Below are 15,794 nucleotides of genomic sequence, written 5' to 3' on the forward strand. Positions count from 1 at the left end.
GGAGGAATTGAAATATCTCTAGTATGTTTGAGATAGTCTCCTTCACTTAGTTCTTTTCAGTTATAGAAGAGAATAGAAAGCATCACAAGTATGATAGGATGCATTATATCAAGATAGATATGACATCATCATAGAAGCATGGAAGGATAGATGAAGTAGAAATTATATATGGTTGTAGCAGTCATCATGATAGAGATGGTATCTTGATTGAAAACATATAAGGACAACCGAAGTAGAAGTATATATGGTTGGAAGAAATTCATGTACCAAGATAGAATATAAATAAAGTTCATCAACATCATTATTAGAAAGGACCATTTGCAAAGTGAGGATCATCGAGATCCTCCACTAGAAATTTTATGAGAAGGTTCACCTCTACATGGAAGAAGCAAGTGTCTCATTAATTTTTGACATTCCACCTTGTGTGGGATCCATTATTTAGAAGAATGATGGTATGGTGACAAAGGAGTAAATCATGTCAATTTGGTTGAAGTACCTTCATCTTCAATCAAGGAAAGGATGTTTCCTAAAGGAAGTCTAGATGACCACATGAAGGAAGAGGTATGTATATATTTAATAGAGAAAGTCATGTCATCATATAGTTGTAGAAATAGACAATTTTAGGGGAGAATCTTAGCCCATAGGCGAAATTTAAGGGGTTTTATATTTTAGAGGGGAAAATTTTTTATATTACAGGTCCCTTTTCTATATTTAGCCCAAAAATTAATTAAAAAATAAATAAATATTATATTTTTGTGAAAATGTGTTTTTGCCTGTACAAATTTCTTTCCAACATCGATTTTCTTTGTTTCAAGATGGATTTGCTTCCAATCGCCCCTGATTTCTAGGAATGACACTAATTAGGGGATATTTCACCCTCTACCATTCCTGGAGATCAAGGTCATGGTTGAATTCACCCTAGATTTTAACATAACTGTATCTAGAAACTGTTACTTTTCCCTTCGTGAAAAGCCTCTGTTGTGGAAATTTGTTTTGGGTTATGTTGGGATGCCCTTTTCTGCTAATTTAACTCTTTGGATTTGGCTTTTGCTTAATTGGCCTATAAATAAAAAAATTCAATTGCAGTTTGAGTACATAATTGTGTAAATTCATTGGGTATTGTAGATGTGGTCAGATCTCGTCAAGAAGGCGAAGGATGGAGGGTTGGACATCATACATACTTATGTGTTTGAGAATATGAATGAACCATCACCGAGAAATGTAAAACCTCTTTTGATACATTTGTGAATTCTTGATATGCTAAGGTAGTATCTAGTGACCCACTTTCCATGGACTATAATGGGAAGGTGGATTTCAGTAATAATGTGTTGGGAGACTATTACTAAGATATTTCCTTAGCATAACAGTGAAATGATAATCACATTGAGCCATATCCTTGCAATGTAAGGCCTTGATTCATAGGTATCTCGTGGCCCGCTTTCCATGAATTGTTATGGTAATGCAGATTTCAATAATAATGTGTCGGAAGGCTATTACTGATATATTTTCAACATGACAGTGAAATGGTAATCACATTAAGCCATTGATTTGTATTGTAAGACCTCTTGTGACTAGGTTGGTTATTCCTAAAATGTTAAGGTAGAATTTGGCAACCTAATTTCCATTGACTGTTATGGTAAGGCAGATTTCATTAATGATTTTTTTGGTAGGCCATTTCTGATATTTCTTTCTTATTATAGCAATGGAATGGTAATCGCATTGATCCATTGCCTTGCAATTTAAGGTCTTTCATGATGAACTTGGGCATTCTTGAAATGTATTATCTAGTGGTACACTTTTTACAAACTATTATGGTAAAGCAAATTCCAGTAATGATGTCCTGGTGGACTACTAATGAGATATTTTTAACAGTTTAATAGTAGTCACATTTTAGTTTGTTTCTTGTTTGTAGGAGAACAGTTTCCGACAATGGTCTAAGAGCATTCTCCTTTTTCATTGAATCTTACAATTCCCATCATATGATTGTAGAAAATTGTTATGTAAAGAGTTCATGTTCTCAGGTAAGGGTTAGAAATTGTTCTCAAACTTAAAATTTATATACCACTGATGAAATAGTTGGATTGAAACTCCTATTGTCGTGTTCAAATCATAATTTTTGAAGGCTAAGGCTGATTGCAGCATTCATATTTGTGATGTTTATCCAATGCTTTCATAGTCATAATGGCTACTAGTTGGACTTTAAGTTTCTCAATAACTGTTATAAAATTTGTATCTCATTCATTCTGTTAGGAAAAAGGTTCATAAATGAACACTGTATAAATTGAAATCTAGTTTGACATTGTATATGCAAGCAGTAAGGCTTTGCATTTCTTACATCTGTATTTGGACATTTGGATATTTCAAGGCATGATTGTCTTGTACAGCTCTTTAGTTGTTCATATATACTTATTATCAATGATGCAACTAAAGTGTATATAATCCTTGAAAAGCTACTTTTCACAATCTAATCAGACTAAATCTTAGTAGTGTGGTGGGTTGATGATATGGCACTTTATTTTTGGGTTAAAGTTGATAGAAATTTCTATGGGATGTGATTAAGAGTTTGATGTAGGTTTTGAAGGTATAAATCCTTTTTATATATCTTTTGTTGTTTTCTAATTATACCTCTTGCTTCTGTTATTGTAACTTGCTACTGTAGTACAATTTTGATGGAATATTAGATCTTGTGAAGTTTATGAAGCTTTCCCCCAAGACAAGACTTTAGGTTCATCTTCGCATTGGCCCTTATGTCTATGCAGAATGGAATTTTAGGTATATTTCCTTTTAAATGATTTTTTTCAATGTCTTCTCCACTTAATATCTGCCAGGTGTTAATAAAATTGGACATGAATCTTTTGATATATCTACAGAAGCTTTCCAACTTGGTTAAATTATGTTCCTGGCATCAGTTTCAGAAAAAATAATGAGCTTTTCAAGGTTGACCTCTATGAATACTCTTCTATTTTCTTTAAATTCTAATTTTAATTTTAATGAGATGAAACATTGTGATTAGTAATGTCCTCTAAACTATGAGTATCAGTGAGTCACATACTTTCAAATCACATATAATTTTTGTTACATTTTATGAATGTCTGTTTGGGTTTCCTACAAAATGCAATGGAAGGTTTCACAAAAAAATATTGTCGACATTATGAAAATTGAAGGATTGTTTGAATCACAAGGTGGACCAATTATTATGACCCAAGTATACTTTGATCCCTCCTAGTAAAATGTGTTAAATTTTGATTGGTAGTCATTTGCTTGATTCATTAAATTTGTTGAAAGGAGTGATCCGGCATGGATAGTTTGAACTTTGTATATGCTCATGGTTTGAATTTTTAATATTATGACCAAGGAAAAAGTGTTCTTATTGGTAGAAAATGATTATGAACTTGAGGAAATGGAGTATGGCTCTATTGGAGTGAAATATATGAATTGGGTTGCTCAGATGGTTGTGGGAATGGATAATGGTGTATTGTGGGTTATGTGAAAACAAGATGATGCAGCAAACCCTGTGGTAAGTTATGTTATAAATACTCACTTATATGTTTATATCATAATATCTTCATCTGGGCACTTTCTGGCCAATGTCTCTGGATGAACTTGTCAAATTGTATTATTGTATGGAAATGTTTCACTAATTAAATCAATAATTAGCTTGCTTTGCATATTCACTCTGTCTAAAGAGTTCTTTGACTAATTGTTGGTGCTGCAATATATGTTCTATTAACTATTTTAGGGGAAGAACTGATCACATGTAGTTTATTTTAATAAGATGTCTGTCATTTTCTACTTTTTAGTGTATTGAAAGAGGAATAGCTACCATGTAATAGATTGTGGGATTTTCAGGGTCCTGCATTCTATTTTTCTTTTTCTTGTAATAATCCATGTAGTGATATCTAAGTTTTCATTTTTTACCTTATTTCTTGTTTAATTTTGTAATAGATAAACATTGGCAATGGTTTATATTGTGACAATGTACCTAACAAGCCTTACAAACCAACAATGTGGACAAAAGCATGGAGTACTTGATACTGAGATTATTTTGAACTTTATTTCAGCTGATGGAATAACAAATCCCATTAGTTCAAATTCAAATTAATTTTGAAATGCATGCTAAGAGAAAATGACACCATGAAGATTCTAACCTCTGTAGTAAATATTTTTTGCAACAAATTGAAAAATGTAGATATACAATAATGTTTATAGCCAGTGGTAAATGTAATTTGCATTTATAGTTATCTAAAACATTGTCTCTAGTTTTCTATGTATACTAAATTTGGAGGTGTATCTCGTCATAGACCGGTGGAAGATCTAACCTTTGTAGGTGCTCACTTTTTAGGGATGAGTGGGCCTTTTGTAAACTACTACATGGTAGGATTTGCACATTAAAAATTGGATCAAACTAGCATGTGACATTCATATACGGAAGTTTTAACTAAATTATGTATGATTTTGATTTGTTTCTATTAGAGTACCATGGAGGAACAAGTTTTGGCCGTACAACAGAATGGCCTTTCATTGCAACCTCTTATGACTATGATGCACCCATAGATGAATATGGTATGTTATATCTTAGATGTGATATATTTTCTACAATTTTCACTTGAATTTGTCTCACAGTATTGCAAAATTGAGAGAAGCTTTTTCAGGAGTTGAATTTCATCCTTAGGCAATCTATCAAGTTATATATTTACATGGAAAGGGAATTGACCTAATATTGGCTTGCAATCATCTGCATAAAATTGACCAACACAGGAGATCCCATCTCCCACTGTGTTTTTTTTGCATTACTGTAAATCCATTTGCACTATAATCATTATTCTGTGAAGCCTTAGACTAGGTTACACGTTGTGACCTGGTTCTCCTATCTAGAATCCAGGAATAAATAAGGGATTTGTGTTTCTTGTTTGCCTCTGGGCTAATTCACATGAAATATATGTTATTGTCTCATCTCTAGGACCCATGAAAAACTTAGTAAAGACAAGAGTCACCACTTTTGACCCATCTACCGGGGTATAAGAATTTTCATGTGAAGAAACATCTAAATGAATTCTAGAGTCCACATCAAACTAAGAAGAATTTTAAGTCACCAACTTGGCACCATCACCATGCAAATAAGAATATTTGTGTGAGGAACATTCTCCACTTGATATAAATGAATTATTTTTACCATCTTGATATGAAATAGAACTAGTCCTAGGAGACAAACTTGAAGGTATATTCGAAAATCCTGGAGTAAATATAGTCTTTGGTTTTACAACTTTGTTTTCTCACGTACTGATTGGTTTACCATTACTACAAGTAGTGACAATTTTGGTAGAATCTAGTGGACTAACAAAAATTTCATTAGTAGAAGCAGAAATTTCTAACATTGCACCCTGTGAATTTTCCAGACATCCATTCTAATCATTTTGACATGTATCAATGTGTTCCTTTAAGTGTTGGCTTGAAAATGACCATTATTCTAATGTATAATATGCAAGTTCCTCCACCATGCCATCCTCAATAGGAAATCCCTTAGCATCTCTAGTTGATTCACACAACATTACATCATTATATGATGCTAATGTCAAATTAAACTGGGAATCAACAAATTATTTATCCTTGTTGAGAATTTTTGGTCTTCTAGTTGATGACTAAGAAACAATGCATGCCAAGATGAGAATCATTCCTAATCACTTACTTGGAAGAAGAACCTACATGTTTATGAGGTTCATCCCTCACATCATTGTCTTTCTCCATCATATCAGCTTCAGAAATATTGTCAATATTTATAGCCTAACCACATGAATTCCTGTAGTTCAGAATAGTTCCATGTTTATTTTTGTCTCTAATTGTAGGCAGGTAAGCATGAACAGATGAATTCAAAGAAGCTTCACCATTGTCATAAGAAAATTGTGATATATTCATAGTATGTGGAACACTTTGTGAAGAATTATCCACAATTCCATTTATAGCATAATCATTAAGAAAATCATGAAAGTTATCACTGGAAATTTCAGTTGAGAGTTGTGCTACTTAATAGCCACAATCCATCCTTTCTGAGCCAACTACATCTAAATCACAATTTTGAATGGTATAAATCCTACTTGTATCACTTTCAGTCAAATCATTGGTCCTTGAGGTATCTAAATATGAATGCTTTGAGTCTGAGCAACTGCAATCTCCATTATCAAACCTATTATCAAGGAAGAAAACCAATTCTGCCAATGGATCAAATGAGATGGCTCTTTCATTTATATTGTTCATAGAAAATATTTTCTTCATTACAACAAGATAAGGGCAAGAAGAACTCCTATTCAAGAATGTGTTCAGTGGCTTGGTTTGAGAAAGGGGAGAATGAACTATATTTAGTCGCATTTCTTCAGATTTTGTTTATGACTCTTCTGAACAACTTGAATTACTAGCTAACAATCCTGATACTTCATATGTCACATCTATAGGCACCATATCCACGTCACAACTACTCAAAGATCCTATAGCTAAATCTAACTCCTGCATATTTCTTAGCTCATCACTGCTTGTAAGGTTGCCAAAAACTTCAATATCTTCAATGGTAGCTTCTTGTTCATTACCACGGTTGCTCCTGAGGGGTTTCACCACTTCAAAGGGACTGGATAGATATCCATCTCTCCTACAGGATGTAAAATGATATTGATTGTGAACAAGAGATGTAATGTGATTATAATCATATTTTGACACTTTTTGAGTTATTAGAAATAGCAAAGGAGGGTCGAACAGATACTCTGTCACAAGGGGTATAAAGTTATAATCTTAAAGAAGAATAGATAATCAAAACTTTAAAATTAGACAAATTTCATAAATTTATACAAGGTAATAAAGAAAACAAAGTAGGATCATCTATGCCAATAATGTGCTATGCAATAAAATCAAATCTGAAAAACAATCTTCAAGAATTCAATAATAAGTTAAAAAATCAGATTCCAAAAGCACCAAATCATATGGCATTTTTTGTGTGGAAAGCAAGGAAAATATTAGACCAATATAGAAGTAAAATGTCATTTTTTCTGAAAATAAAATATTTGTAACATTACCATGCAGGAATTCAATTTCAATATCCCTTCTTGCATATATTATGAAACAACATGGATAGACTCACCTACTGTACAGGACCATATAAGTTCTTTCAGACAATAGGTCCTCTAGATCAACTCTCTTAACCTATAAACAAAATAGTTCCATAAGTACTAACTCAAGTCTCAAACTACAGCAAGGAAAGATAACTTTTTTCCATTAAGGTACACAATGGATGAAAACTATAAACTTCCTAGGATATGTGGTTGATCATAAAAGTTTTACTTACTTTCAAGTCATCTATTCTATACCATGATCCATGTAGGTCCTTTACATAACAAACATAATGCCCCAAAAAGGAGGAATTTAGCATATTGACATGCACAACAACAACATAAATATTGTATATATGATAATCATTTCCCTTTCCACTCACGTAAGTTGACAAATCCAGTGTTTCAAGGAATGGTAACCTCTTGTTCAACTTGCCAAACCTCCCAATCTGCATCTTCATAAAATATTCTTGTAAGAACTAAAGAGTAAAGTCCATAAAAATGTCATGAACTGTATGAATGAAGATAACATTAGGACAATGTGCAAACATGGATTAAGTTATGATGGCAAATAGAACCTGAAATAATTTTAGTGCAATTATAAGAATATTAGGAGCCTAATGGACAGTAAGTTGTTTCAATTCCTTCATGTAAGCATCACATCTACAATCATAGTAAGGTAATAATCATTACCATTTTTCAATGAATAAAAGGATTTTCATACCTTCCTTAGTGTCATAATCACAATTGTAGGGGAAAATATCATATTATATCAATCTATAAAGGGTTTTTCATAGAAAAAAAATCTTAATGATAGAATAATTTGAAGATTTACAAAATGGCCTAATTTTTAAAACTAAGCCTTGTTAACTAAGTCATGTATCGTGTGTGTCTACTGACAAAAGGAATTGCACAGATTTCACTACATCTTAAACCTTTTGCAGTGAGATACTAAGCATCCATGAAAACATGCAACATCCAAGTGCTCCACTTTAATCCCCGCAGTAGGGAAGAGACCATGGATGATTTATGGAGATAAACTATGTTATTTACTAGTTAAACATAACATTATAAACAAACTCTCATAACTTACCTAAGTTCCCAGGAAGAAACAAGGTAACAGTATAATTAAGGCCTTGATTAATAAGTTTGAAGGGTACCTCAAATAATAAAAGTAATTTCACTAGGTTTGGCTACAGTTCAAAACCTTCGAAGGTAACAAATGTTAAATGCCCATGCAATTTTTAATAATTATAGATATCAAAGTGATCCCCTTTAAAATCGAACCAGTGAAGCACACTCATTATTAAAGTTCTACAATTAATATTTTCTTCTACACACTCTGGTAGACATAAAATAGAACATTTTCTCATACTTTCTTAAGGGATGCTACGCAGAACAAAAATTACTTACATGTTGCCTATTCAAGATTATGTATATTATGCAGGAGCTGGAAATTGTCTAGCTGCATTTCTTATCAATTATGATTCAAATAATGTTGGAAGACTCATATTTAATGGTCAACGCTATAAAATAGCTCCATCGTCTATTAGTATTCTCCTTGATTGTAGAAATGTGGTTTTTAGTACTACAAATATGATAACCTTGAGTTATTAGAGTTGTGATTTTTCTCATGCAACTAGTTAAAGTTTATGCACAAACTTATATGGATGTTGATCATTTTTGTTGCAATTTTTTTATTCTAATTTGAGCATAAACTAGCAAAATGTAAGTATAGAATCTAGACTCGGTTTAGAATAACTACTTATATGCACCAAACAATTAATCAAGTTACGCAATATCTAACTGATAGTAAACAAAAGAACATGTATCTGATATCTCGGAGAGCAGTTGATAATTAAAAACAAAATATCCATTGTTTTTTTTATGGTTTTGTTGATACATGGCTTGCATGTATGTATATTGTAGCATGTCACATGCTCGATATTATATTAAATTATTAATAGATTGGGTATTATGGGTGATAAATTCTGTGGAAATTATTCTATTTTCTAATTCAACATTTTATGTTGGTGTCTAACATTAAGCTTTCTAGTTCAATGCATTGTTTTTCTACCTTCGATATTGAGGTGTGTTTGGCCTCTATTTTACCAAATATACATGCAAGTGTTACTATAGAATCTACTTAAAAATGATTATCTTGTTGCAATAGGTTGACATACAAACATCACAAATGAAAATGGAACTTATTGGAGGGTTTGGTTGGGATTCTATTGATTAAAATATTGCCTCTTTGAAGAGAATTCCATCACTGCAGTGGATTTGCTAGAGCAGATAAAAATTACAAGAGATGATATTGATTACTTGTGGTACATAACAAGGTGAGACACCATACTTTCCTTATCCTATTTTCTCATTGAATTTTTTCCTTGACTGATGCCAATTAGTGTGGTCAGAGTTGAAAAAAATAGTGGATTTTCCTTGTGAAAGAGCATGCTTAGATTTGAATTTTGTATCTTTTTAAATTTGAACTTTAAAATTGTATGTTAAGATTGCTACTTTTGATTATTCGGGGTTACTACCTTCTTTGTTAAGATTGATGTTTGTATCTGATGTTTTGAATTATATCTTGCTCATTTATCATACTTGTGCTAGCCCATGCATTTAATGTGTGTGAAACTCAAAATAAAATAAAAAAATATTCGTAAATCATAATTGGGTGAAGAAGAGTACTATCATGAATCATTGTATTCATAAATTTGTTGCCGCATTCCCATGTAATTATACTATTTTATAGTTTGTCTAAAATATATGTTATTTATCCTCATTTCAACTGTATCGATGTTGTGGTTTTCAACATGCTTCCTACATAAAATTGATAGGAAGGGTATATGATGATGCTCAATTCCTTTGGATTTGATTTAAATGTAAAGTTTTAATTCATAGGCATGCATTCATGGGTTCATGCATTCCTAGACACTAATTAAATCATGTCTTGAGTAGTGTGGAAATTGATGAAGATGAGCCCTTTATAAAGGAAGGGTGGTCTCCCATTCCTTACTGTACAGTCAGTAGGTGATGCATTGCATGTATTCATCAATGGTGATCTTGCAGGTATTTGCTTATTTAGCATTAAACTTTATCTATAATTATACACTTTTCGACATGTTGTGTCAAGGTTCATACCATCAAATAACTGGAAATTCTAGTTTATGATAGTGATGCTTTTTCCTAGAACAAATCAAGAGTATAGAGAACTAAGAGTTATACTTCTTCCAGGGTTCTACAAATTGGATTTAAATTTTTCTTATAGGCTTTCAGGGAGAGTGTATGGAAGGTGGGAGGAACCGAAAGTGATTTTTTCATCTCGTGTCATGTTAAATGTTGGAACAAACAAAATTTCTCTCTTGAGTATGACTATTGGTCTACAAGTTGGCTTCAAAACCTTTTAAGTTGTTTTTTATGTTCCATTCCTTTTATTTTTTTGTTGGGTAGATTTCAAACAACTGACAAATCCCTATGTCTATAAGTTGTAGCTTAAAGTTTAATTATTTTATAGTTAGGTTTTACATGTTTGTTGTTTAATAGAGAAACCAACAAATTGATGGTATACAATTTTGTTGTTACACTTTTCCTCTGAAGTTACTCAAAATTTTCTTTGTTTGTGGTAAAGAATATTGGGCCCCATTTTGAGATGGAAAATGTAGGATTTTTAGGTCCAATAACCCTGAGTGGTTTCAAGGATGGAACACAGGATTTGTCCTTACAAAGGTGGTCATATCAGGTTAGGGTCATTTTAACTTGAAGCTTTCCTCTTTCTATTATTTTCTTATATTGTAGATGGTATTTTTATGAACTACAATACAAGCATATCGTTATTTTAGATATACATGGATAAAAATACGATGATTCAAGACAAAATGAACAATTACTTGGAAAACTGAGAAAAAAATTATTTTAATGAGAATCTGTTTTTTTTCAATGTCATGCCATTCCCTTTGTCATTTTTTGTTTCTAGTACTATGATCTTTCGTTGTCAAACTTATGTCTCCTTTTCTCCTAACAATCATAGTTTGTTTACAGGGTTTTCACATTTTGAAATGAGATTTTAGGAGAATTATACATACAACAAAGTTCAGTGGTCAAAGGTGAAATTTTTTTTTAATGTTTAGGGTCATAATAATTTGGCAATAATAGGTAACTGACCAAAGTTATAGCAATATATGGTTTCTTCTTACTACTTTTTAAAACAATGAACAAGGGAAATGTGCTTTCTTGTTCTCTCATTGAGATTTTGCAGTAACTAGGTCCTACTTTTTTTATATCTAAGCAAATGAAAATTATTTCAATGGCCTTGGGTATGACTTACTAGACTTTAGAACTGTAAAATAATAGATAATTAATGTATTGAATCTAAATATCTATCATAAATTCTCTAAAGAATAATCTCATCTTTTCTTTCATCATGTCTGATATAGGTTATTTTATTCTTTATACTTTATGCATGCAAATTGGATTGAAAGGTGAATCAATGGATCCCAACACCAGTGGAGATTGTTAGGCCCTGAAATTGTTGTACTTAATGCACCATTTGATTCATAAGATGCCCTACTTATTCCCTTGTTTTACCAGTTTATGAACTCTTTCTACATTATTTTAATGCAATAGCGAAGATTTATGATTGATTTGTATTTTTACCTTTGTTATATGCATTTCTAGGATTAATGCTCATTAAAATATTGTTAATATAGATTTTCTTGTTTCTGCATTGCATAGGGATCTTGCACTAGGCATATGTGGGCTACTTCATCATTTAAGCTTTCCACGGAGGAAAATTCTAGCTAATAGTATAAACATGCATCTGGAATTATCTTGGATCCTTTTTTACAGTCAGAGGTGCACTTATCTTTTATTGACCTATTCCTGCACTAAAGAGAAAGATTCCTACACTAGAGAGCAACTAATTTGGAGATTTGACATCTCGACACACTTCCAGGGAAAACCGAGGAAGGTTATTGTACAAATTGATGTTCTAATGCCTTCCCATGAGTTGTATTGCACCCAGGTCACACATGTGGGTCTCTAGAAGAAAATCAACAAATCTGCTCAAAATTCTCACAGTTTTCAAACGACCAAGTTTGACCTAGATTTGTGTCTAGCTGGAGGCGAATCTCAAAAATTCGAGCAAATGGGTTTTTATCAGTATAACAAATTATCTAGAACCAAACCCATTTCTCAAGATTCACATCGTTTTAAAAGTTACATGAGGGTCTTTAAGGCAATTTATAAAAAATGATTATTTTCCAGAATTTTAGGATCTTACCTAGATTTGCAAAAATAGCTAAACAATCAACTTCCTGCACGATTTACGAGGAAATGGAGATGAATAAGAAAAATAAAAGAGAGGTTATTTTTGAAAACATGACAAATTAGGTTTCCTCCAAATAGATTTCCCAGATTCGCAATGGTCTAAGAGTTACATGAGGTTCTTTGAGGTAGTTTTATGAAAAAAATTGTTTTTTCCAGAATTCCAAAATATGCCCAAATTTGCAAAATTCATATCAAATTTGTGTTTATTCAATTAGATCATGGTTGAACTAGATTTCCCATCCATGGCATATTGTTGGGATTTAATCTCCATATTCTTTTCAAAGGATTGGCTTGTCTAAAGCCAAACTTGTAATGTAAAAATATTATAAAAATAGAGTTATGGCTCCAAGCCTAGCTAGAACGCCATTCTTTGTGCTCTCATGTTGCTAAGCTAAGTGTTGGGGGTCTTCCCCTTCCTCGAATCAATTTGGAACTGGACTATCGAGCTCTAAATGTATAAGGACTGATATTTCCATTAATAACAAGCAGCAATGCTAGGTTTATGCATATATTTTGTCTATTTCCTGTAATGTTAATCTTGCTCTCATAGACTAAGCATTTTCCTTGAAGGGAAATGAGCTTGTTGCTAGGGCATAGCCAACCCAGCTCGTTCTCCCATTTTTATTATATTGTGTATTAATTATAGGAAGTGAGTGGTGTGAGGGTTTCTTATGAATGATGTGTGTGAGTGATTGAATGATCTCTTGTGTATTTATTTTTCTTTGTAGTTGTGTTCTTAGATATGAGGTTTTGTGTGTTGAAGTGTGTTTCTTTCTTTTACATTGAAAGCATTTCTTTATGTTCATTTTTTTTAAAGCACAACAAGCATTGTGGTGTGGGAGGTTTTCCTTTAAATCTCCTTTTAGTTAAGGATAAAAGGTTTTACAGGATTCCATTTGTTTTGACCTTACTTAATGATTAACATAGATCTTGTTTAGAATTAATTTATTTGTAGTAAGAAGGGAAGAACTCCTCGCCCTGATAAATGCATATTGTGACTGTGTAAGGGAACTGATTTCTTTGTGGAAATTGTCATATCTAAATTGTATTCCTGACTTAGATAATCACTTGTCTACTTAAAGTTTTTAAGTACAGGAATCAAATATCATTATCATTCGGATCGAAAATTACAAGTTTAACCTTTCTATCCAAATCAATTTATTTAGGATATATAAAGGTTTACTCGAGACACAATGTTAAATATTTCATAGGGGAATATAAGTAAAACATATTTGTAAGGTGATTTCTCTATTCAAGCATATGAGTTCGACATTTGCATTGAGGTTTGATAAAATTTCCATTTTATTTTGCAATTTATATTTTGAAGAACCATGTGGTGGTTTGGGAATTTTTATCTTCATTTGAATCATTGTTTCCTTTTCACACCTTTTGATTTTAGGCTTGATATCATAATGTTTTTGCTAGTTAAGGAATAAAATATTGTTGAGTGCAGAAGCAAGTTCATTCTAGTGTAGGAACATAATCATTCTAGTACAAGAACAAAGTATAGGAATTGTTCTATCTTTCCTGGTACAGGAACAGAGTGCAAGAACAGAATCGTTCCAGTACAAGAACAGAGTACAAGAATTGTTTTGTCTCTCCTGGTGCAGGAACTGAGTGCATAAATCAAAATAACTAGAGAATGAGATTATACAAGAATGTTTTGATGTCTTGTGTGACTCCCTTAAGCACTCTTGTGGGATTGATTGCATTGAAACATGTGTTATTTTGGTGATTTTGATTATTTATCTAATTTGAAATCTTAGTTTGCTTGATAAGTTAATGAGTGAAGCAGTTGGTGTCCAAATTGATCAAGTTCTTTTTCTTTTAATAAAATAGTCAAATCTAGTGTAGGAATTGAATTGAGAATTTATGCATTGTTTTCTAGAACTTAGAAGGTTGTTAATGGTTTTTCAATTTTAGTGTTTAATGGTTTCACTTTTAATCAATACTTTTGGTTGTAGGATTGGAGTGGATAATGATTGATGTTTGCAGGACAAATTAGGGTTTTTTTTTGGTAGGTTATTGAAGTCCTTTTTTAACATTTCCAGTGCTGCATCTCGAAGTTCATGAACTCCCAAATTGAAAATTAAATGTTGGTCCATTAGTCAAACATATGCTACACCCAACAGAGATAACATTGTTGATTGGATGAAAGGAGTATTGATTCCTTATAAATAGCCTCTAACATGGTATAAGGTAATGGTCATCAAGTGTGGGAACTAGATTTGGTATCAGCAACATATTTCTAGTTATACTTGGATGGAAAAAGTTGAGTAAGAAATATTTTTCCGAAGCTTATTTGTACAAATTCTAAATTTATTTGTTGTGAAAGTTGTGTTTTATGCACCAGTTGGAAAAGATCCATTAGGATTGGATTTAAGCACCATGGGAAAAGGAAAATATTGGGTAAATGGGGAAAGCATTGGATGGTACTGGCCTTCATATATTGTGAAAGGTGTTTGCTCATATGGATGTTCTTATGAAGGAACTTACTGACCTCAAAAATGTGCGACAAACTGTGGCCAATCTTCTTAGTGATGGTGAGTGAACTGTAATTTTTTGCAAAAAAACTTAATCAATGTTATATTTTATAAATAATGATGTGCGCTCCTCCAAATTTGTCACATTGAGGGTGGATTATATGAGTTCTTAACAACGATTAATTTGGTAGGAGGAATTTGAGGTTATTTGAACATCAAAATCTTTCATGGTTTTAGGTACCATTTTCCTCAATCGTGGCTACAACCTACGAGAAATGTGTTGGTGTTGTTTGATTTAATTGGAGGAAATCCTTCTAGACTTTCACCCATTAGAAGATCTATAGATAGTGTGTGTTCTCATGTATTTGAATCTCATTCTCAATCTATCAACTTTTGGCATCTTGAGAGTAATGACCAAGTACAAAAATTACACATACAAAAGGTTCATCTTCAATGCTCCAAAGGACAAAAAAATTCAGCCATTAAGTTTGCAAGTTTTGGTTCATCTTCAATGTTCCAAAGGGAAATATATCATGGGTTTGTTTGTGATATCTGGTTTAGTGTCTAGTATTAGGCCTTATAGGATTTTATTTATTTTTCACTGACTGTATGTACATTCCCTGTCCTCAAGATATCAGTTTTTCCATCACCCGTCCCCTAAAAATATCAAAGGTCATATAGATCTGTCAAATCCAATATCATAGTATATTTTAACTCCATTCCTTCATATTTTTACTTGCAACATGTCATATTTTAGGTCTCCCTATTTTTACTTCTAAAACCAAATGCAAGTCTAGTTTTTGCTAATCTTTCAAGAACATCCCTTGGTGAATTTAAAACCTTTCAGGACCCATTACCTTAGCAACTCTCAGAACCTTTCCTTTTAATC

The 15,794-nt window shown here is 32.2% G+C and overlaps 1 pseudogene; it reads left to right on the top strand.

Annotated features, from left to right (window-relative positions):
- Positions 1 to 15,473, top strand: part of LOC149224328 (beta-galactosidase-like) — a 41,882-nt pseudogene extending 26,409 nt beyond the window's left edge.
- Positions 15,474 to 15,794: the final 321 nt, after the last annotated feature.

The sequence above is a fragment of the Pinus tabuliformis genome, chromosome Q (genome assembly GCF_031772625.1).
Source record: "Pinus tabuliformis cultivar Carrire ecotype Pingquan chromosome Q, CPIR1, whole genome shotgun sequence".
Lineage (NCBI taxonomy): Eukaryota > Viridiplantae > Streptophyta > Pinopsida > Pinales > Pinaceae > Pinus > Pinus tabuliformis.